The sequence below is a fragment of the Pantherophis guttatus genome, chromosome 1 (genome assembly GCF_059756535.1).
Source record: "Pantherophis guttatus breed Tessera chromosome 1, ASM5975653v1, whole genome shotgun sequence".
In the NCBI taxonomy this organism is placed as follows: domain Eukaryota; kingdom Metazoa; phylum Chordata; class Lepidosauria; order Squamata; family Colubridae; genus Pantherophis; species Pantherophis guttatus.
The window spans coordinates 196,248,287-196,271,236 of record NC_142063.1 but is presented as its reverse complement, the minus strand read 5'-3'; the positions used below and the strand labels follow the sequence as shown (position 1 = coordinate 196,271,236).

At 44.8% G+C, this 22,950-nt stretch overlaps 1 protein-coding gene and 1 pseudogene across 5 annotated transcripts in view; both read left to right on the top strand.

Annotated features, from left to right (window-relative positions):
* The window catches only part of MACROD2 (mono-ADP ribosylhydrolase 2), a 1,140,895-nt gene that overhangs the window by 924,561 nt on the left and 193,384 nt on the right, over positions 1-22,950 (top strand). The gene's annotated exons all lie outside the window — the stretch shown is intronic.
* Positions 9,695-14,801, top strand: LOC148116716 (uncharacterized; annotated as a pseudogene). The gene has a single exon (XR_015731255.1). The product of XR_015731255.1 is annotated as an uncharacterized LOC148116716 (transcript).

The following is a 22,950-nucleotide window of genomic DNA, read 5'->3' as shown; positions in this document are numbered from 1 at the left end:
CACTTTTGATATATAGCCAGAGTGATAGTTTCCTGTCCTGTGAATACAGCAGCATTTGTAGGCTAGTAGTTTGCCTTGACTTCTCTTTAACCTTTTAACCCACTTCTAATTAATTAATGCATGTGCTGTTCATGGCATACAGTGTAGGGAAATGCATATGGAAAGGGGAATGGGGAATAATCTAGTGCACCAGAGGTACACATTTTTCTGGAAGGCATGGGATCACATTTATTATTTAAGTGACATTCCAGGCTATGGTGTAATAGCAGCAATAATAATTATTGTAATAATCTGGAAACATTGAATTTATCAGACCTGAATACCCTAATTTTACAGAAACACTTCCTCCTTGGAACTCCCTAAATTCTTAGACACTTATCTTAATAAGTTCAGGTCCTTGGTTAGGGCTTGAATTATTAAATTTCCACCAGACTTCAACTGTGACTCTAACTGTAGATTATCTACACATAATAAACGGGCTAGGATAGAGAATTACTTTAAGTAAATTTTCTTTGTGGTATAATAAATTACTCTCAAATCAGCTAAATGCAATTTATCTGAACATTTCCCATATATTTAATATTTTCCTGTTCTTTCAAATTAAACATTATAATTTGGAGGTAAGCTTTGGAGAGGCTCTGGGGCCACATGCAGGTCTTTCAGAACTTTGTGCTAAGAGGTTCCAGGTTATGGACTTCCTGTCTAATAAGAACAACACAAAAATGTAAACTCCAGCTTTACACATTAATACGTGGAGAAATTGGAAGTTTTTACTGAAGGAAACTGAGGCAATTTCTTCAAATAACCACTTTTGGGGTCTTGGTGGGAGAACCCATGAAACTGTGCTGTTGTAAAAGAGAATCATAACAGTGCCTCAAGTTTTGGAGTTCCACTTGCATGTTTCCGATCATGTCAAGACTAACATTTTTTCCCTTGCCTTATATCAGTCAGTCATTTGGGATAGTTTTAGAAGCATGATGCAGGAGGTACAAATATCTGCGCTCTTGCCTCTTAACTAAATTTAAGTGTGTACCTCCCAAGAACCCCTTTGAAATATTACCCTCAATTTAGTTCATAGCTGCAGGTGTCAAGCAACAAATTTCAGATCCCACTTGTGCTGACATTTGCTCTTGAGGAGAAGGAAATTAGATTTCTACTCATCTGAAACCAGAAACAAATGTTAGAATGGAAAGCTGCAATTTATAAGATTAAAAAAAAGTAATAATAACGGCCACTTTAGAAGATTTTTGCTTTGCGTGCTCTAATATTGCAGCCAGTTTTTTTACTTCAAAATAAGTTGGTTACGGCTGAATTTCACTTTTACAGGAAGGTTAGCATTCATGGTAAAAAGCAGAATATTATGCCAGTTTTATGGAATTGAAAGTAAGCAATATTTTTTAAAAATCATTAAAATCAGCTTTCTAAAAATATCTGAAATTTGGATGGATGGATGGATGGATGAGCACTTATAAACCCTGGAAATGGATATGGAGCTCATTCTCTGCATGTGGAGATGTCTAGGTATCCAATAATTCTTAATCTCTGAATCTTCAACATAACTAATTATGTCTCAGTGGAAATGGGAGGTAGAAAGTCATATTCCTAGTCATTTCTACAGATCTATTTCCATGTCTCAACTTCATACTGTGTATCAGATATGGTAGCCGAGTGGGCAATTTTCTGGATGAGGAAGAATACGTATGACTATATTCCATAAACAAACTGGATGATCTCTTCTCATGCCCTGTTCTAAATCCATTTTTTGTCTTCTTGATCATATATTCATTTAACCAAGATTATAGGTAGTATTTGAAATATTTTGGATTCTGTTAGTTCTGCAGTGTGCTACTCTTTCCAATGTCTATACAAAAAGTCACATTTATGGTACACAGAATTTGTAGTACTGTTCCTTAGGTCGTAGTCTCATGCCATGCATCATTGTTTTTATATATACATTGCATATACCGTATTTTCCGGTGTATAAGACGACTGGGCGTATAAGACGACCCCCTACTTTTCCTGTTAAAATATAGGGTTTGGGCTATACTCGTCGTATAAGACTACCCCTCTTCCAATGCACACCAAATAAAAATTAAAAAACATCAGATTTGATTTCAATATGGTAATTTTAATTCAAATGCTTATGCCTTTCCAAGAATCCAGTACACCAGGATACAGTGGCCTTAAATCTGTTGCTGTGATCTGGGTTAGATTTGGCCCACTGAAGTGCAAACAAACGTATTTTATTTCGTGTCACTACATAACCGTTTTGGCGATGCTCATTCACCATGTCTGCTACATGTTTTTCGAGTTCTGGCCAATGTGGGGTGCCTCTTCTTAATGCACACTTACCCCTTGGCATACTCTTTAATGCTTTTACATTTGCTTTCCAGTCCTGAACCATCTTTTCTGTTACTCCATATTGTCTTGCAGCAGCACAGTTATTATGTTCCATGGCAAAGTTTACAACTTTAAGTTTAAAACTGGCTTCATATTTCTTTCTTCTTGCTGGTGGAGCCATGATGGGGTCTTGACTGTTATATTTGTATACTATACTGTATGTACTGTTGCTGTACTGTATGTACTGTTGCTGTACTGTATGTATTGTTGCTGTACTGTAGAGAAAGGTAATGGGCTACGCTACGTGTAGTGGCAAGAGGGCTATTTTGTACCAGGTTTTTTTCCTTCACCCATGCAGCCTTGTCGAGATCTGCATACTTCATGAATCTGAGTTGCTGGCACTGACTGATGACATTGACAGAAAGCTGTGCCAATCTAGTCAAGGCTGCATGCTGCTGAATGCTGGAACCAGCTGGCTGCTGAGCGGAGCTTCTCCCAGGCATCCAGGGAGATATTACCGACGCTCCGACTTCCCCAGCTGACCCCCACTGATGGCGAGCTCCACCGGTCTGGGGAAGTCAGAGCGTCGGTAATATCTCCCTGGATGCCTGGGGGAAGCTCCGCGCAGCAACCAGCTGGTTCCAGCATTCCAAGGAGGTCCACGGTGAAAGCGGCGCCGCGGTCGACCTGGGCCAGCACCTTGCACACCTGGCTCTGCGTCTCCATTATGAGAAGCTCCATGCGACTTCGCATGTCTCCGCCCCAGTCGCGCAGCTCTCGCAATCCGCTCACCAGAGGAGCCATGAAGTGCTCGCACCGCCTTGCCAGATCTTCCTCATCCTCCTTTCCCCATGGCTTTTCCGGTTGTAATTGCTGCTGCTGCCGCCGCCAATGCTGCTCTTTCATCTCCGCCCGCCGCACCAGACCCAGCCCGGCCAGTACCGCCGTGGTTCCTGCAGTCCAAGCGGATTGGCACCCGGGCTCGCAGGTGAAGGGTGGGAGCGCGCAGCGCACTTTCCTGGCTTGGCGCCAATCCGGACGGCTGCAGTAATGGTGAGAGCGGGCAACCTTGGGAGAGCCATTTCGGGACTCCGTTTTGCAAGTGTAGCGGATCCCAATTACCAAGAAACCCGAAGAAGAGGCACAAGGGGGGTTTATAAAAAAGGAGCTTTAAAAGAGGTCTCGATACAGAGGACGCGGCGAGTATGGACACTGTCCACACAAACAGGCACCAAAGTCTCATTGCGGCAACGTTAAGCTACGACTTTACACGCCTCCTAGTTTTAGGCTCCTTGTTCCAATGCCTTCGCGATAAGCCGGCAGAATCAAAACTCTTTTTTTTCTTTCTTTCCCTCTCTCTCTCTCTCTCTCTCGGCGGCTTTGAACCTGTGGAATTGGGGAGGGAGAGGGGGAATGTTATCAGCAACAAACAACAACAAAAAGTGTGTGTTTGTGGAGAGGGGAGGTAGTGGTAAAGGCGGCAGACCGTTTTTTTTTCCCCAAGTCGATCTCTTTCGCGGCGTATCCAGCCCGACCCCATTCAGAAGAAAGGCTGCACCCGGAAAGAAACGGGGGGGAAAGACATCTGCACCTTTTGTTACATATACACACACGAAACACACAGTTTTCTGGCCTCTCGCGCAGATCTGTTGTGGGGTGGGGTGGGTGGGAGCCACATAATTCCGGGAGGCGAAAAGGGGCGCAGGGATATTTACAGAAATGAGCGAAATAATGCAATCCACGCAGCGACGCCCATATTCTCCCGTTCAGATTCTACCTCTGGCTGAGAGAAAACTGCCTTGAAAGTTTCTCTGCCCCCCCCTTTAAACCCAAGACCCTGCCTTGTTTGCAAACTAGAGCACTTCTTTCCCCCGCCCGATTAGCCCAGGTTAAAATCTTAAAAGCTCGGGCGCCCCTCAAGCCGCTTCTCCCGACATCGGGATGAACGAGAAAGCCGTTTTAGCTTCACCTATTCTTCCACACACACCCCTCCACCCCGGAAGGTAACTTAGCGCTGCTCCTCCTTTCCCCATGGCTTTTCTGGTTGTAATTGTTGCTGCTGCTGCCACCGAGGCTGCTCCTTCATCTCCGCCCGCCAGACCAGACCCAGCCCAGCCAGCACCGCTGTGGCTCCCGTAGTCCAAGCGGATCGGCACCCGGGCTCGCAGGCGAAGGGTGGGAGTGCACAGCGCACTTTCCTGGCTTGGCGCCGATCCGGACAGCTGCAGAAGGAACTGGGCACCGGCTGTCATGTCTTTTCTGCTGGGCGGGATTCGGCACCTGGGCTCCCGGGGTTTAAGCCTCCGGGCCGGCCCGCGCTGCTCCAGGATGTTCGCTTCGAGCTCCTTGGAATCGCTGCCGGGCGGTTCTTCCCGTTGGGGCGATGGTGGGTGGCTGCGAGCCTGGAAGAGGTGGTGAAATGCAGAGCAATACCTCATGGGGAAGGAGTTCGCCGTGGCTCCCGCAGTCCAACCGACGCCGATCACTGCCACCCACCATCGCCCCAACGGGAAGAACTGCCTGGCAACGATTCCAAGGAGCCCGAAGCGAACATCCTGGAGCTGTGCGGGCCGGCCCGGAGGCTTAAACCCCGGGAGCCCAGGTGCCGAATCCCGCACAGCAGAAAAGACATGACAGCCGGTGCCCAGTTCCTTCTGCAGCCATCCGGATCAGCGCCCGGGCTCGCAGGTGAAGGGTGGGAGTGCGCAGCACACTTTCCTGGCTTGGCGCCGATCCGGACGGCTGCAGAAGGAACTGGGCACTGGCTGTCATGTCTTTTCTGCTGTGCGTCATTTGGCACCTGGGCTCCCGGGGTTTAAGCCTCCAGGCCAGCCTGCGCTGCTCCAGGATGTTCGCTTCAGGCTCCTTGGAATCGCTGCTGGGCGGTTCTTCCCATTGGGGCGATGGTGGGTGGCAGCGATCAGCGTCGATCGCTGCGCACTCCCACCCTTCGCCTGCGAGCCCGGGCGCCGATCCGCTTGGACTGCGGGAGCCACGGCGGTGCTGGCCGGGCTGGGTCTGGTGCGGTGGGCGGAGATGAAGGAGCAGCCTCGGCGGTAGCAGCAGCAGCAATTACAACGGGAAAAGCTGTGGGGAAAGGAGGACGAGGAAGATCTGGCAAGGCGGTGCGAGCACTTCATGGCTCCTCCAGTGAGCGGATTGCGAGAGCTGCGCAACTGGGGCGGAGACATGCGAAGTCGCATGGGGCTTCTTATAATGGAGACGCAGAGCCAGGTGTGCAAGGCGCTGGCCCAGGTCGACCGCGGCGCCGCTTTCACCGTGGACTGCTGGGAAAGGAAGGAAGGTGACCCGAATTCCGGGGTAGAGTGGGGACGCGTTCCTTTCTCGTGGGCCCCGCACTGCCTGGCACCTCTTGTAGGTTGGAACTAATTCGGAGTATAGCTTCCCCTCAATGTTGCCGGCGCTCCCAAAGTGTCATCGGTCAGCGCCAGCAACATTACCCGGCAATACCCGGCGTATAAGACGACCCCCGACTTTTGAGATGATTTTCCTGGGTTAAAAAGTCGTCTTATACACCAGAAAATACGGTACATTGGTTTAAAAATTCCCATTTCTGCATCTCTGTTTTAAAATGCATTTTAGTTCAATCAGTTAGGCAAACAGACACTACAGGTGTAAACTTTTTCCTATAGATGCTGTAATTACTATCCAACTATAAACAGAATGCAGGATATGGGAAACATGAATAGCAAACTTTGTCACTCAAGTCTTAGAATTCCTCTCTTTTCACTGCCACAAGATCTGCCGGTTCAATTCAGACAAATGCCAGACAATAAACAAAACATTGCTAGCCCTCACCCCTGCCATCTAAGTATAGATGTCTCCTTAGAGACTTTGTAGTAAAGGAAGGACTAACAAGTATATTTTCTGTTTCTGTCCACAAGCTTTTACAGTTTATAACAGATATGAGATTTAATGTATGTATAAGAGATGATGACCTTTCCTTGTTTATCTATGAGCTTGTCTTAAATTTTCTCAGCTTTCAGAGATATTTGTGTTTGCTGCCAGTGAAAAACTCCCTTTGTTTTTGAGTGTCTGATTTAGTTTAAAGAACTAACTTGCATTTAAAGTGCAAGAAGGTTTGATGCTGGGCTGAATTTTATCAATTTATGAAATAATTGATTCCAGGGCTTCTTGTCACTAGCATTATATAACTTGCTCAGATCAGTATTAACTTCCCAGCTTCATTGACCATCATATCCAAAGTGAAGTATTTTTGTGACATTCTCCTGGCTCATGTTTTATATCTCCTGATTCTCAGCTTCATCCTAATTTTGGAAGTGTGAAACCATGCATTTCTACCATAGTAAAATATGTCATGGTTAAATAGATAGCCTTAATCGCTGAACAGTTGTAACATACACAGTAAGACTTTGTAGAATTTCAGAACTGAAAAAAAGATGGTAAGTTGGAAAACAGCGGCACCCAAAAGCAACACAGCTTGGAAGTTCTTAATGCTTTATGATGGAGGGGAAAAATATGTTCTTGGTTTAAAGCCATTCAACCTGTCCCCAGGTTGTCTGAAGCACTTCTTTGCCTCTAAATATAAATCACTGTTCAGTTTTTATCAAGTGGACTGTTGGTATTGGAAATGAATCAGTTAAATAAGAAAACTTGTTTCAGCTTTCACAACCATTTCCTTTTAATCACGAACATACCATTCAATTGTTCTCCTGTTAATGCATTAACTGGGTTCGTGAATCACACCGTACATAACCCTTTTGTTCCCTTATGTTACAAGAACGGAGGATTTGCAGTTTATAATACTCTATAGTTCTGCATGTTTATAAACTCAATGTGTGTGTGTGTTTTGTCAGTAAATTATTATTAAAATATTAATTATTGTGGCCTATTAAATCTGTATTGGCTCTGAACAACCACACACTTGGTCCAAGATGATCTGTTCCCAGAGTGTCTCTTCTGGTCTCCAACAATATACCCATAATTGAGTCCATCTGCTTTGCTGCTAGATATCTTTTCCTTTCTTTCCCAGATCCTTGGACTTCTCAAGGATCTGGGTCTTCATTTCATGTGTCCAGAATATGATAATATGAGCCTAGTCATTTGTGTTTCAAGTGAATTCTGGATTGATTTCTCCATCTGTTTCCTTGACTACCCATAATAGTCTCAAAGAGTTTTATCCAACGCCAAAGTTCAAAAGCATCATGACTCTTTCTATCCTGTCAATGTATAGTCAATTATTTTCATCTTTCATTGTGGAGTGACTTTCATATATTGGGTGATTCTGTTGGGAGTGTATTCTTTTTTAAAAATATTTTTTTATTATATTCACAAAGTTAAAATATAAACTCCCCCCCCAAAAAAGGAAAAATATACAAGAACAAAACACAGCTAAACAAGATATTTAAAAGAGCCTTGGTGGCGCAGCAAACTAAAGTGCTGTTAAGTAACACCAGCTGTCTGCAATTACTGCAAATTCAAATCTCACCAGGCTCAAGGTTGACTCAGCTTTCCATCCTTTCGAGGTAGGTAAAATGAGGACCCGGATTGTGGGGGCAATAAGCTGACTTTGTATAAAAAAGAATACCGCTGGGGGGGGGGCGAAAGCCCTATTAAGCAGGTATATACAAAAGTATGAAGGCTATTGCTTAACGCATTGTAAGCCGCCCTGAGTCTCTGGAGAAGAGCGGCATATAAATCAAAACAATCAATCAATCAATCAATAATAATGCATAAAAATACTTACACATATATTTACAATTTCCCCTGGGGAATATATTCTTTTGGTATTCTCCCCAGGTGTACTTTACTCATTCTTCCTGGAACATCTTCCCATCAACCCAGTGAAGCAACATAACAGGACTTGGGGGCGGGATTGGGAAACAAATCATTTTCTAGCATTTTATGTAAAACTAGTAAGATTCCGCTCCCCCCCCCCCAGGATAGCATAATAATAAGAATGTAATATTTGATCTTGAAAAAAAGATATGCGTAACTCCAAATTTAATTCTTTAAAGGAAAGCTGCCTTGTGACTGTGTAAAGCTGGTTTTATTTTGGTTTTAAATCAAGAAGTAGAGCAGTTTTGAACTAGCCCTGTAGGGAAGAAATTCCACATGCTAATCTTTTCTTGACAATATGTTCTTGGATTCTAAGAAAGTTTTGGAATATTTAAATAAGAAAAAGAGTTAAGAGCATAGATAAGTTATTTTTGCATCATGTAAGCAGGACTGGAAAACTTACAATGCCTTGGTTTAATCTGTAAGCAATTTAGAGCAACGGTAGAGATGAACTATAATGAGCTTGGCAGTCACAAAGCAAGAGGCAAAAGCGAGAAAATGGTAGGTAGTCAACTCCCCTTGGCTGTGGCATTTTCAAAATTATGTAAACTTTCATTCATTGCCAATACTCACTCTTCTCATTGTTCCCATATAATGTAGCTGTTGTGTACTGTACTTACCCCTTACATTTATGGTTTCAACCTCAATTGTTATCCTTCACAGGTTGTGTAAATATCATAACTTAACTCAATGCTCCTTTAGTAATGAGGGTAAATGTGGGCATTTAAATTTGAGATCTTTAGATCTGCCAAACAGTTTCTTTTAAAAATCTCACCTTTAGGCAGCACAGGACAATGTGCTCATTTGTTTATTGCTTTACAAATGTAAAATACTTTTTTTTAAATGGTTTTTTACATTTTCAAGGTTTAATTAATGAGTGATTTTGTCGCAAAGCAGTCAGAGTGTAGAAATAATGAATGCCAAGGAATGGCCTTATCTAGACTCCCTGCTAGCCTGGTCTTCTTTAATTCTCCTGTACATGCTTTTCTGTGTTTGCAGTTTCACTACAATGGAAATGTGGTTGTATACATCTATACCAGTTAGCATTGAATGCCTCAGTTACAGGGATCTATTGGGAGAAAACCCCAGCTTCTTATGCCACCAGTGTTTTTGGCAGCTAGGAACAGCTTGGCCAGGTGAGAATTCCCACTTTAATGTCAGACATCTAAGTGGAAGGTTGCTTTTTGTTGCCATGTTAAACTTGTGGAGATTGTCATGGATTAATTATTTCAAGATACTGTAATGTATATAGTTTTGGCGGGAAGTTTGAACGGTTAATGCTCGTTGCTGATTGGTTGACTCCCTGGCCGGTTAAGTATATAAAGGGAGCTGTTCTACTGTAACAGTTGCTGGATTCACATCATGAAGTAAAGAGCTGTTGTTACTCACGACCTGGCTTCTGTGTCCTCATTCACCCAACTTAACATTGCCGACAAAGATGGGATTTTGAGGCAAACGAGAACCTAGGAAAAAAGAGCTGATAACCACGAATCCAGCCAGGTGGATGAGCTCAGTACCCAGAGAGACAACCACGATGCCTACTTTCACACCGCCAAAGCCTTTTGACCTAGCCAGAGAAAAGTGGGGGTCGTATATGGCTCGATTCGAATGCTGTCTTGAGGCTAGCGACCTACAAAGCCTCTCCGACAACAGAAAAAGAGCTCTCTTCCTGAGCCACTGTGGCCCAGAAGTCTTCGACATGGCTGAGTCACTATTTGAGCTGACCCCGGTTCAGTCGGTACCGTGGCAGGTTTTACAAGCCTCGCTAAAGGCACACTACTCCCCGGTACCCTCCAAATTCATCCAGAGGTATGAGTTTCACCAGCGGCTGCAGCGAGAAGGAAAACCGATCAGCGCTTACATGGCTGCCCTGCGTAAGGCTGCAATGCACTGTGAGTACCGAGACCTTGATGATGCGCTCCTAGAGCAACTAATCTGCGGTGTTAGAGATATTCGCCTACAGAGAAGACTGCTAGCCCAGTCAAACCTGACCCTCCACATCGCTCTTGACGAAGCAAGAGCACATGAATCCTCCACAAAGGCTGCGAGACCCTGCAACGACCAGCACCACTGCAAGCGACACCAAAATTGACCCCTGTGCACCGTGAGGCAACCCAGACCGATAGCGAGGAAGAGTCTGATGAAGACGTCTTCAAAACAGAAAAGTACAGATGTGATCAGAGGGATCGCCAAGAGGTCTGTGTGAGCTGCGGAGGGTCCCACCAACAACAGACCTGCAAATTCATGGAAGCCGTCTGCAGGCACTGCGACAGAAAGGGACATTTGGCAAGGGTGTGCAGAGCCAGCCAACCACCCAGCCACAAGCCAAAGAGTGGATCTAGCCAATACGAGCTGGCACAGCACAAGAAGGCCAACAAATATGGCAACTACATGAAGGGTGCGAAATTCGAAAGCCATGAGACCTGCAGCACCACAATAGGTCAAGCAAGTACGGCTCCTGAAAAGAAGCTACACACCGTGGTGGAGATAGAAGGAAGCCCGTGCAAAAGGGAGATCAACACCGGCTCATCTCTATCCATCATGTCCTGGGCCACCCTGAAAAAGGCAATACCCAGCTTGAAGAAATGCCAACTGTAGCCCCAGCGAGTACGGCTTCACGACTACCAAAAGAACCACATTCCTGTGGAAGGAGTAGGCATGTTCCAGGTCAAGTACGGAGAGTACCAGAAGAAGCTACCCCTCATTGTGGTTAGTGACACCTCCCGAGCCTCCTGGGATTGGACTGGTTTAAGGCCCTGGGAATGGGAGTCACCGGAGTCCACAGCCCCTCAGGCTGTGAGTGGCCTGATGCAAGAATTCCAGGACGTTTTCGACGATCGCCTGCGCAAGTATGTGGGGACCCCTATCTCTTTTAACTTAGACCCCAACGTCGCCCCAGTCCAGCTAAAAGCTAGGAGAGTGCCCTTCGCACTAACATTGACATTGAACTGGATAAGCTCATTAAGCAAGGGGTGCTAGTTCCCGTCGACCACGCCAAATGGGAAACTCCAATAGTGACCCCCGTTAAGCCTGATGGGTCTGTGCGCATCTGCACTGATTACAAATGCACGATCAATAAGGCTCCTCAGCAGAGCGCTTATCCGGTTCCCATCATGCACCATTTGCTTCACTCCCTGGGCCCTGGCAAGATTTTCACAAAACTTGATCTTGCACAGGCGTACCAGCAACTACCGGTAGATGGCGCTACCGCAGAGGCACAGACTATCATAACTCACAGAGGTGCCTTCAAATGTACTAGACTACAATTCGAAGTCAGCATAGCCCCTGGCTTATTCCAAAGCACGATGGAACGTCTGCTGCAAGGACTTCCAGGGGTAGTTCCCTATTTCGATGATGTCCTTATTACTGCAGCAGATGAACAACAATTGGGGGACCAGTTGAGACAAGTATTAGAGAAATTCAGGAAGGCTGGCCTCAGATTCAAGCGAAACAAATGCAGGATTGCAGTCCCATCTGTTGAATTCCTGGGGTACAGGGTGGACAGAACTGGCATTCACCCCACCGAAAGCAAGATAAGGGCTGTTAGGAATGTGCCAACCCCCCAAAACAAGGCTGAATTACAAGTTTTTCTGAGTCTACTAAATTCCTATGCCATATTCCTGTGAGACAAGGCAACGGTAGCTGAACCCCTGCACAGACTATTGGCCAAGAATGCAACCTGGGTCTGGGGAAAGGCTGAAGCTGCCGCATTTGTTGCTGTGAAAAAACTGTTGTCTGCAGACAGTTTCCTAATCCAGTACAATGCTACACTTCCCCTTGTTCTAGTCTGTGACGCATCCCCTTTTGGAGTAGGCCGTCTTGAGCCACAGACTACCGAATGGACTAGAGGCACCCATCGCTTACTATTTCTGCATCCTGTCCAGCGCTGAACAGAACTACAGCCAACTGGACAGGGAGGCTCTGGCAGCCATCTCGGGAGTAAAGAAGTTCCACGAGTAGTTGTTTGGGCAGAATTTCGAACTAGTCACAGACTATTGACCGCTCTTGGGCCTCCTGGCAGGGGATCAGCCCACACCTGCTGCTTTGTCTCCATGAATGACTTGTTGGGCAATCTTTCTAGTGGCGTACTCCTATCGCCTTGTCCATCGACCCGGACTGAGTTTGGGGCATGCCGATGCCCTCAGCAGCTGCTCGCTACCAGACGTCCTAAAGGATCCAACCCCTGAAGTACTAGTCTTACTAATTGACACTTTGGACTCAGGACCTCTCATTTCTGCCGAAGTGATGAGAGCCTCGGTTAAGGACCATGTCTTGAAAACAGTAATGAGCTGGTTCACGAGGGAGTGGCCGGGAAGGACTGAAGGCGGGGAATTTAAACCTTTTGTACCTAAACGGAACAAAGTGTCAATGCAAGGGGGTTGCTTATTGTGGGGGGATCGTCTCATTGTACCCTTATGCTTAAGGAAAAAGGTATTGCGTATGTTACATGATGGGCACCCCGGAATTGTAAGAATGAAAGGGCTAGCCAGGAGTTATGTTTGATGGCCACAGATGGACAACAACATCACTGAATGGGTGGGGAAGTGTCAACCCTGCCAAGAGTCCAGACCAGATCCACCCACAGCACCAGTAAGGGAATGGGAATGACCCCAAGGTCCCTGGTCTAGAATCCACATAGATTTTGCTGGCCTCTTTCACGGCCAAACATTCCTGGTCATTGTCGATGCCTATTCCAAATGGGTCGAAATCAGGTTAATGAATTCCACGACTGACGAAGCAGTAATCAAAGTGCTTCTGAGACTTTTCGCCACCCATGGGTTACCTGACATGCTCGTGTCAGACAATGGGCCCCAGTTTACCGCCACCCAATTCGAGGGGTATCTGGCGGAGTTGGGAATCAGGCACACACTTTCTGCACCTTTTCATCTGGCCAGTAACGGACTGGCTGAGAGGTTCGTGAGAATGGCTAAGGAAGCACTCTCACGGTTAGGACCAGGAGACTGGCAAGCCAGGGTAGATAAGTTCCACACCATGTACCACCACCGGACATAGTCCGGCCGAACTTCTAATGGGAAGGAAGCTTAGGTGCATCCTGGACCGGCTACACCCAAACTATTCCCCCGATGGGTTCAAGGGAGCCGATAGGAAGCTAAGGAAATTCCAGATAAGGACGCCAATGTTTGCGAGGAATTATGCAAACAGACCCCTATGGCTAGCCAGGACAATTTCTGAAATAACCGGTCCAAAGTCATACACAGTGGACATGGGAGATGGGACAATCTGGCGCAGGCACATAGATCAGCTATGAAAAAGATTAGCCACAAAACCAGAAAACCACTCAGTAATTCCAGTCCCTAACTACCAAAACCTTCCCACAACAGCTAGCTCAAGCCCGAAATGATTGGAAGACTCATCTGAGAACTTCAGTGTCCAGCACCACCCTCTCGAGGAACCGGGCCCAGCCAAAGAAGTCAACGCCCCCAGCGAAATCCAGGAGGTTCCATTGGCGGAGCTGGGAGAGACAAAAGGTCCCTCCAACCAGCTCGACGCCACGCCTCAGACTGAACTGCGCAGGTCAACCCGGGTATGGACACACCCTGGTCACCTGCATGATTTTGTATGCAAATGTATAGCCTAAGTGCCTTCTGGGAAGGGAGGGGTGTAATGTATATAGTTTTGGCGGGAAGTTTGAACGGTTAATGTTTGTTGCTGATTGGTTGACTCCCTGGCCTGTTAAGTATATAAAGGGAGCTGCTCTACTGTAACAGTTGCTGGATTCACATCATGAAGTAAAGAGCTGTTGTTACTCACGACCTGGCTTCTGTGTCCTCATTCACCCAACTTAACAGATACCTAGATATTTTCAGCCATAGATATCAGTTTCTGAAAAGAAACCAGGCCATAGAGGGACATATGTGATTTTTGGCAGCAGGTTGCCCCTGCTGCTCTGGTGTCAGGCCTGGAAGCCATTTCTGCCGTTGTGCTTTCAGGCCTGCCACATTTCCTAGTGTGGGAAACCAGGAGTGGGGATTGTATGGAGCATGGTTGATGTATAGTCATAATAACATTCTTCTCTCAGAAAGTCAAGGCCATCTTGCCCTGCACCAGGGAGGCTAGAGTTGGGCGGCCTATCCAGCTGAGCCCGTGCTATGATTGGACCGTGTGATGGACTTGAACTTTCCTTTGGGTGGGGAAACCTTGGAAGCTTTCAAATTCAGGTTTTCCCAGATGTGCCATTATGACATCTCTAATAAATTATAGCTTTGAGGAAATCCTAGCCTTGGAGTTTTCTTTCGTTGGGGCCGTTACTTGGAACCCTGACATCTGGAAGGTCTAACAATTTAAATTCAGATATTAATTCACTGTGTGTTCAAATATTATTTTCCAGCCGTAACAATTTAGAATGTTTTCCCAAAGGCTGCAACCAAAATCTTTCCTTAAATCTCCTTCATATAAAGAAGAATTTTAAAGTAGAAGTTGTTCATTGTTATCATCCTGGCAGAAGTATTTTTATGAAATAGCTAGGTGGCCTTCCGGCTTCTCTCAAGTACTTTCCAATATCTACCAGTATAAGCACAGTGTGAATATAACTACATTTTTATCAAGTGGACAGATATTGTATATTCTGAGAAGCCTGGAAAAAAAGCAAAGCAAGTGGAACAGTTTCTTTAAAAAAACAAAAAAAACAACCTATATTGATGAACCATTCTTTTAATATAATGCACTGTCTTAGAAACCACTAGTTTGCAATAAAAGTAGGGGTGGGCATTGTATTAGCTGTTTAGCGGGGGTGGTGGGGGAGCCAACTTTTCTTCCCAACAGTTCTCCTTCTGAAAAAATGAAAAGAAAATATTTTAGGGAAATTCTCCTGGGTAGAATGTGGATCTTTCACTTAGTTTAGTACAAGATGATCATGAGGCTGTCTGTAAAAGCTCTGCCTTTGCTTGTCCTATCTTCTCTCTAGTGGTCTGCAGCTTCTCCGGCTTTTCACCCTTAACTTGCAAGGGAAGACATTATGAAGGGATTCATTTTATGAGGTTTCTTTTTGTTTCAAGATCGTGCTGCTACAGTATTATGATTAAGGAGAGGCTTGCCCTTGAAACATCGTTAGGCAACTTCTTCTTCCCTGGAGAAATTAAAAGAAATTATTCTCTCAAAATCTGTGCTCACAAACTTGGAAAAGAATTTCAAAAGGCCAGTTATCCCCAGTTCTACTGAAAACATTTATTAGGCAGGTTGTAAGGTAGCCAGTATTAATTTCCCCCCACCTCCAGAAATCTCCTTTCACAGGCTTTTTACCCAACTCTGCTGTCAAAACAATACATTTTGATTTAGATTAATCAATGTTCTCTGTGATAGCCCTATAGAATAGCATTGTCCCTGAAATCCAAATGCCCCCCTCCAACCCTGTTAGCCTCTTGCAGGGTGCTAAAGGCAGGGGTGAAATTCAAATTTTTTCCCTACCAGTTCTGTGGGTGTGGCTTGGTGGGTGTGGCAGTGGAAGGGTATTGCAAAATCTCCATTCCCACCCCACTCGGGGGCCAGCCAGAGGTAGTATTTGCCGGTTTTCTGAACTACTCAAAATTTCCGCTACCAGTTTTCTAGAACCTGTTAGAACTTGCTGGATTTCACCCCTGGCTGAAGGCATTTGGGGTAGGGAGTTAATTTCTGCTGCTGTTGCTATGTTTACTTTGATTAGGGTCATTGTTTTATCCCTTCCCATATTTCTGATGTTTCATCAGACTTTTTAATCATAGGGAGCACTGGTTGCCCTAAATAGGTGGCCTTTGTCAGTACTTGGATGGAAAAGGTGGATCTATACAGGTCCTTTTAGATCTACAGAAGAAGTTATCCTCTCAGCAATTTACAGGACCTTCAGTCATGGTATCCGTCTGGACTGGCTGTGAGACTAGGGGAACTGTGTTGCAACTCAGAAGCTGCAGTTGCTTCAGAGTGGAACAATCCAGTGCTGACCGGGAATTGTTGATGGGAGCCCATTAGAGCACTACTGCAGGCCTTGCACTAGCTGCCAATGGCCTTGGGTTTGCAATTTAACCAAGTTATCTGTGGGACTGCATTCTCCCATTATAAATGTGTGGGCCAATTCATCTATCTGAAAGAAACTGTTATCAGTGCTCTACTTTGAGGGGGACTAAAGATGGCATCTAGTATCCCACCCTGAGGGATGGATGCCACTCAAGACACAGCTCTTTTAGAGGGAATTTGGATCTTGGCTCCATCTTAGTTTGGTAGGGTTAATGCTACTCTGTGTTATCATTTGTTCTGGATGATTTATTTGTACACCTTCCTATTATATATTGCTTCTTTTATGTTTTTCTTTTAAACCACTGAGAGTCATTAGAGATTTGGCATTCTATAAATGTAATTAGCAACAACCACAATACACATGTGCCACAAATACTACATCTCTTTATATTTGCTTGAATACAATACATAATGACTTAGTGACTAAATCATACAAGTGACGTAGTTATATGATCCAGGCTGCCAAATTATAAATGATAAGGATAAATCATCTTTTTGTTTGCTGTAATAATTGTTGATTTCTGAAACAATGGCATAAACATGTCTAAAATCAGGACTTCTAAAATGATCTTTTAATTTTTCGTAATAACCCCTTTCCTCCTGTGGTTTTCTAATTTCTCTTCAGAACTCTTTTGTAATCCCACAGTGTGTGTTTTTAAATAAAGTTCATTTCTCCTTCTTTTAACCTATTTGGGGCAGGTAAAAGAGTATGATCTAGATACAGCATGCTATTCTTAGTAAACATACAGACACAGCATAAATTAATCATGTTCCAAAATGTGAGTTCTCTGCAGAATTTGGGATTATTTAGTGCACATCTATCCTCGCCACCATTGCCATGGAACTATCATTTTCACCATCCTGTCTTAAAGCAAGCAGCTGACCTATACTTGAAACTAATCATCTTCTTTTCTGCATCTATCACAGCACAAATTAAAGGGCATAGCAAGCTCACAGAGTCATTCCTGTCTTTAGAAGCACAAATCTTCACTATTGGGGAGGGGGTCTTTTTTTGACAACTCTGGAAAGGTCACATCTGCTGGAGGTCAAAATACCAGGGTCGTCTCTGCTGAAAGATATAGTTGAAAGAGTTAGGCACCCAACCAAAACAAGCAGAAAAAAATAACTGTTAATGTCTTCCGATATAGCTGCTGAAATACAAGGTCAGATCTCATACTAGAGCAGCTATGCATGACAGTTTCAAATGAGCAAAGGGTAGCAATAACAGTACTTGTTATGCTCAGTCTCATGTTAAGTCCAGATGCAAAATCTGACAGCTGGAAGCAATGCAAGAAGCACTGAAACTTTATTTTATTATGATAACCGCTTGAGCAGACAACAGCTAGATACAAAAGTAAAAAAGATGCGGGACATTTTTCAAAGAATGTATCAACATCCATGAAATTATGCATACAGTACATCTTTTCAAGCTTTAACTCCACAGCCATAGTTAATCAAAAATGGCTCAGCAATTGCTCATCCTAGAAAAGAAACATTCAGCTTTTGTACCAAAACTAAGTAAGCAAAGAACAACTCCTGATTTAAATCAACCACAACTCAGCAGGTTATTTATTGTTTTAAAAGTATTACTGCATAAAGTAAATTAAGTTTCCTCAATTTAAACTCAAACGCTGGTCACTAGATGGGTATGACTTGGCCACTGTATGGGAATGGCTTAGTAGTAGTAGTAGTAGTAGTAGTAGTGGTGGTGGTGGTGGTGGTGGTGGTGGTACTAATATTTAAAATTAAGACAACCACTCACCACATAAGACCCCAGACTTAACAATTGTTGAAAAGAAAGACAAAAAAGTCTGGATAATGGACATGTCTGAAGACAGGAGAATGGAAGAGAAAGAATTGAAAAAAATTCCACCAAATATAAATACCTGCAAATAGAAGTAGAACGACTGTGACAAAAGAAAGCAAATAGAGTAACAATAGTAATAGTAGTAGCATTTAGACTTATATACTGCCCCATAGTGCTTTACAGCACTCCTTGGGTGTATTACAATGTCAGTATTTTCATATTGCCCTCAACAATATGAGTCCTCATTTTATTGACCTCGGAAGAATGAAAGGCTAAGGTAATCTTGAGCCCTATCAGGATTGAACTCCAGGTTGTGGGCAAAGTTGCCTGCAATACTGCACTTGATTATTGCACCACTATCATATGCAATAGCAAAACATCTGAAGCACCATTTGAACACCATTGACATTGACCAAATCTCCATCAGTCAATTGCAGAAGGCAGCTTTATTTGGAACAGCTTACATTCTGTAACAAAACCTATAACACCTGTCAAGTGCCAGGAAAATCAGGCAATTTAGATAGTTCAAATTGGTATAAAGATTTATTGTAAGATTGAGCTCTCTACAAGAATCTGAATTACTAACGGCCAAGAGAAATTAACAAGAGATAAGAGTAGGAGGAATTCAAAGTGGGCTGGACTTAGATATCTCTTGTGGGCCCAAAGGGACTCGTGACTGATGACACGTTTGACCCCTCCCTTGGGCTCAGCCTGGTCATCTACAAAACAGAGTCACAGTTAAAACCTGAATGAAAGACTACCAGAACTGTGAAGTTGAAAAACAAGAACATCTGCCTATCTCAGGTCCTTGGGAAGGACTCACTAGGTGGATAAAAATGCCAAATCCAATTTAAACATCTGGCTGACTGTGGGAACAACCATAATAACTTATTACATTTATATGCTGCCAGACTCCCAGTAGGAGTCTCATATTGCTTTCATTTATGATATTTTTCAACTTCACATTTCTGGTAGTGTCTCATTCAGGTTTTAACTATGGCTCTGCTTTGAGATAAATGAAGATCACTAGATACGCTGTGATATTTATTACACAGTTAAGCATCGGCTCAGGAATTAGGATCTGTGTGAATCAGGTGCATCCTTTCAAGAAAGCCAAATACAGAGAGGAGAATGATCCTTAAAGTCTGCAGCTGCGAATTTGGGGATGTGGCTTAGTGGCCCCTCTTTCACACAGAATTCAAGTTACCGTATTTTTTGGAGTATAAGATGCTCCGGACTATAAGACACCTTTTTTGGTGAGAAAAACAAGAAAAAGAAATCTGCCTCTGCCTCCCAGAAATTTTGCCTCATTGCAGCAAACAGCAAATAGCCTGCTTTACTTTCATTTTCATTTTCACCATAGCTTGATTAGCACAAGAAAAAAAAATCTATTCCCAGCAATTTACCTCCTTGCAGCAAGCAGCAGAGGCCCACGCAGCAATAGGCAATGGGAATCCCTGCAGCCTGAAACAGCTGAGAGTTGGGAGGCCGATCCAACTGACAATCAACGTGTGCTAATTAGGCTGTGCTGAAGCTGAAATGGGCTGTTTCTTCTTGCTACAAGGAGGTAAATTGCTGGGAGGCAGAGGCCAAAGGGTGGCGGCCAGTGGATGGGCGGGACTACATTCGTTGTATAAGACACACCCAAATTTTCATCCCCTTTTGGGGGGGGGAAGGTCTTATAGTCTGAAAAATACGGTAAGTGTTGTGCAGCTTTTGAAAAAAAAATGGTGTTGTTTTTATTTCTTTCTGACCTAGACATGTAAGATACATCTAGTTGAGATATATACGAGAAAAAAAAAAATCAAGTATGAAAAACATTGATGACTGAACCAATTTCTGGCACTGTTCCAGAACCAGCTTTTAGTAACTCTGGAAGGTGCTTTTTTGACTATAAATCAATGATTATGTAAGCATGCATTAAAATTCACTTGGTATCTATTTCTTTCTGATGCAAGATGAATATACTAATTTTTGGACCTGGCACTAGGTCCATGTTTTACTGGAAATTTTATGTTGGCTTTCTTTTTAGTAAAGTGTTTTAATAAAGCTATAGCTTTCTCTAAGCTTTAAAACTTCACTTGCCATCCAGGGTATTTATTATCTTATTTAGTGAGTGTAAATGAAAATGATAAAAAAAATAATAGAACTAGGAATCGTCTCAGACAATAAGAATAATTCCAAGGTGAAATTTTTTTGCCTGCAGGGGTGAACAGAAGTTTCATATGCTTCTACCATTTGTGCCATCTTTGTCTTCTCAACCAGAATCAGCTACCAGTGGGATAAGTAGTCACCAGCCACTCTCCCAAATCTGTGGTGACTGGGCAGGTTTGGGAGTTCAAATATTTACTCACTCACTTACTCACTCACTCACTCATTGAAAGGACCATCAATCTCCTGGGATACTGATATTTAAGTTTTCATAGATGTTGCCATCTAAAGTAGTGTCTTATAACAGAAAACTTTTAGATAGAAACCTCCATCAAATAATTTTGTAGGACTGTCACTCTTCTGGAAGACTTCTATTCAGAGAAGATGGATGGATGTACACCATAATCACCATCACCCCTGCCAAAAAAAAAAAAAAACCCAACAAAAACCTCCTCCTGAGTAAAGAAGTTATTGGAAATTCAAGGAGAGAAGTCTGACCCAGAGTGCAATAAGTGTTATTTTGCCTATGGATCTTTTTTTCTCCATCTTAAACTCAATTTCCCCTGATAAATATGTTTGGCAGGCAAAGAGCCTCTTCTCTTTCTTAATCATCATTCCATAGTTGGGTATTTATATGTGTCATGTGCTTTTCCTACTTTACAATCTCCCTATACGTATAGGATCGTGATGGTGAACCTATGGCACTTGTGCTGGAAGTGGCACGCAGAGCCATTTTTCCGGGCACGCAAACTGTCACCCAACTCACCTGCACCTGCACATGTGCGCACACCCCAGCTGGTGTTTAGGTCTCTGGTGCGCATGTATGCATGTCAGGGGACCCTGCTGGTCTTCGGAGCTGTTCTGCGCATGCACTTGCATTTGCACATGCACACAAGAGTACTGGTGCACAGTGCGTGCATGCGCAGATGACATTCAAACATGTGCATTGCATGCGTAAGAACCACACTCATGTGCAGGTATTTATTTATTTATTTATTTATTGCGATTTATATGCTGCCTTTCTCCCTATGGACTCAAGGCGGCTTACAAAATGACAACTTCAATACAAATCACAATACAATACCAAATTAAAATCAGTAACCCAATTAAAAAATGATTTAAAATTATACCAGTGTACCCCCAAACGGATCAGTTTAATTGGCGGAAGAGCCACGTCTTCAGCTCGCGACGGAAGGAAAGAAGGTCGGGGGCTGTCCTGAGCTCAGTGGGCAATCCATTCCAGAGGGTCGGGGCTCCCACAGAGAATGCCCTCCCCCTGGGGGTCGTCAGCCGATATTGTTTGGCCGATGGCACCCTGAGGAGGCCGACTCTGTGAGAGCGCACAGGACGATGGGAGAACGGCTGGAGATGGTCCTGCAAGTACCCCGGGCCTAAGCCATGAAGGGCTTTATAGGTGAGCACCAGCACCTTGAAACGTATCCGGAGTGCCACCGGTAGCCAGTGCAGCTCATGCAGGAGAGGTGTTACACGGGAGTATCTAGACGCCCCCGTAACTACCCGCACGGCTGCATTTTGGACTAGCTGAAGCCTCCGGACACATCCCAAGGGCAGCCCCATGTAGAGGGTGTTACAGTAGTCCAACCTAGAGGTAACAAGGGCGTGAGTGACTGTGGCGAGGGCATCCCGGTCTAGGAACGGGCGCAACTGGCGCACAAAACGGACCTGTGCGAAGGCCCCCCTGGTTACGGCCGTCAGATGGTCATCTAAAGACAGCCGAGAATCCAGGAGGACACCCAAGTTGCGGACCCTATCGGAGGGAGCAAGGGTTTCACCTCCGATCATTAAGGATGGAACCTCCAGATCCCGGGATGCCGGCATCCACAGCCACTCAGTCTTGGAAGGGTTGAGTCTAAGCCTGTTCCTCCCCATCCAAACCCGCACCGCTTCCAGGCAGTGGGACATCACGGAAAGGGCATCCCTAGGATGGTCAGGGGTGGAAATGTAAAGCTGGGTATCATCAGCATATTGATGATACCTCACCCCAAAACCACGGATGATCTCACCCAGCGGTTTCATATAGATATTAAAGAGCAGAGGAGAGAGAACCGAGCCCTGAGGCACCCCACAAGTGAGAGGCCTCTGGGAGGATCCCTGACCCCCCGCCCAAACAGACTGCAGACGGCCCGAGAGATAGGAGGAGAACCACTGTAAAACAGTGCCTCCTAACCCTATCCCCCTGAGCCGCTGCAGCAGGATACCATGGTCGATGGTATCGAACGCCGCTGAGAGGTCAAGAAGGACCAGGATGGAGGAGCAACCCCCATCCCTGGCCCGCCAGAGATCATTTACTAGGGCGACCAATGCCGTTTCCGTGCTGTGGCCACGCCTGAAACCAGATTGGTAAGGATCCAGGTAGTCAGTTTCCTCCAGGAATTGAGGGAATTGCTGTGCCACCACGGACTCAACAACCTTCGCTAAAAAGCGAAGGTTGGAGACTGGACGGTAGTTGTTAAGTACGTCAGGATCCAGGTTAGGCTTCTTAAGGAGGGGTCGAACCACCGCCTCTTTAAGCGCAGCGGGAAAGACCCCTTCCTTTAGTGAAGCATTGACAATAGCCTGGATCCAGTCTCCAGTCACCTCCCTGGTTGCCGAAACAAGCCAGGAGGGACAAGGGTCCAGTAAACATGTGGAAGACCCCAGCCTACTCATAATCCTGTCCACGTCATCCAATGAAACAGGCTCAAACTCAACCCAGATGTCTCCACCAAGACTAGGCCCTGTCACCTCAACGGACTCTATCCAGTCGGAGTCCAACCCGGTCCGAATCTGAGTGATTTTATCTTGCAGAAACTGTGCAAAGTCCT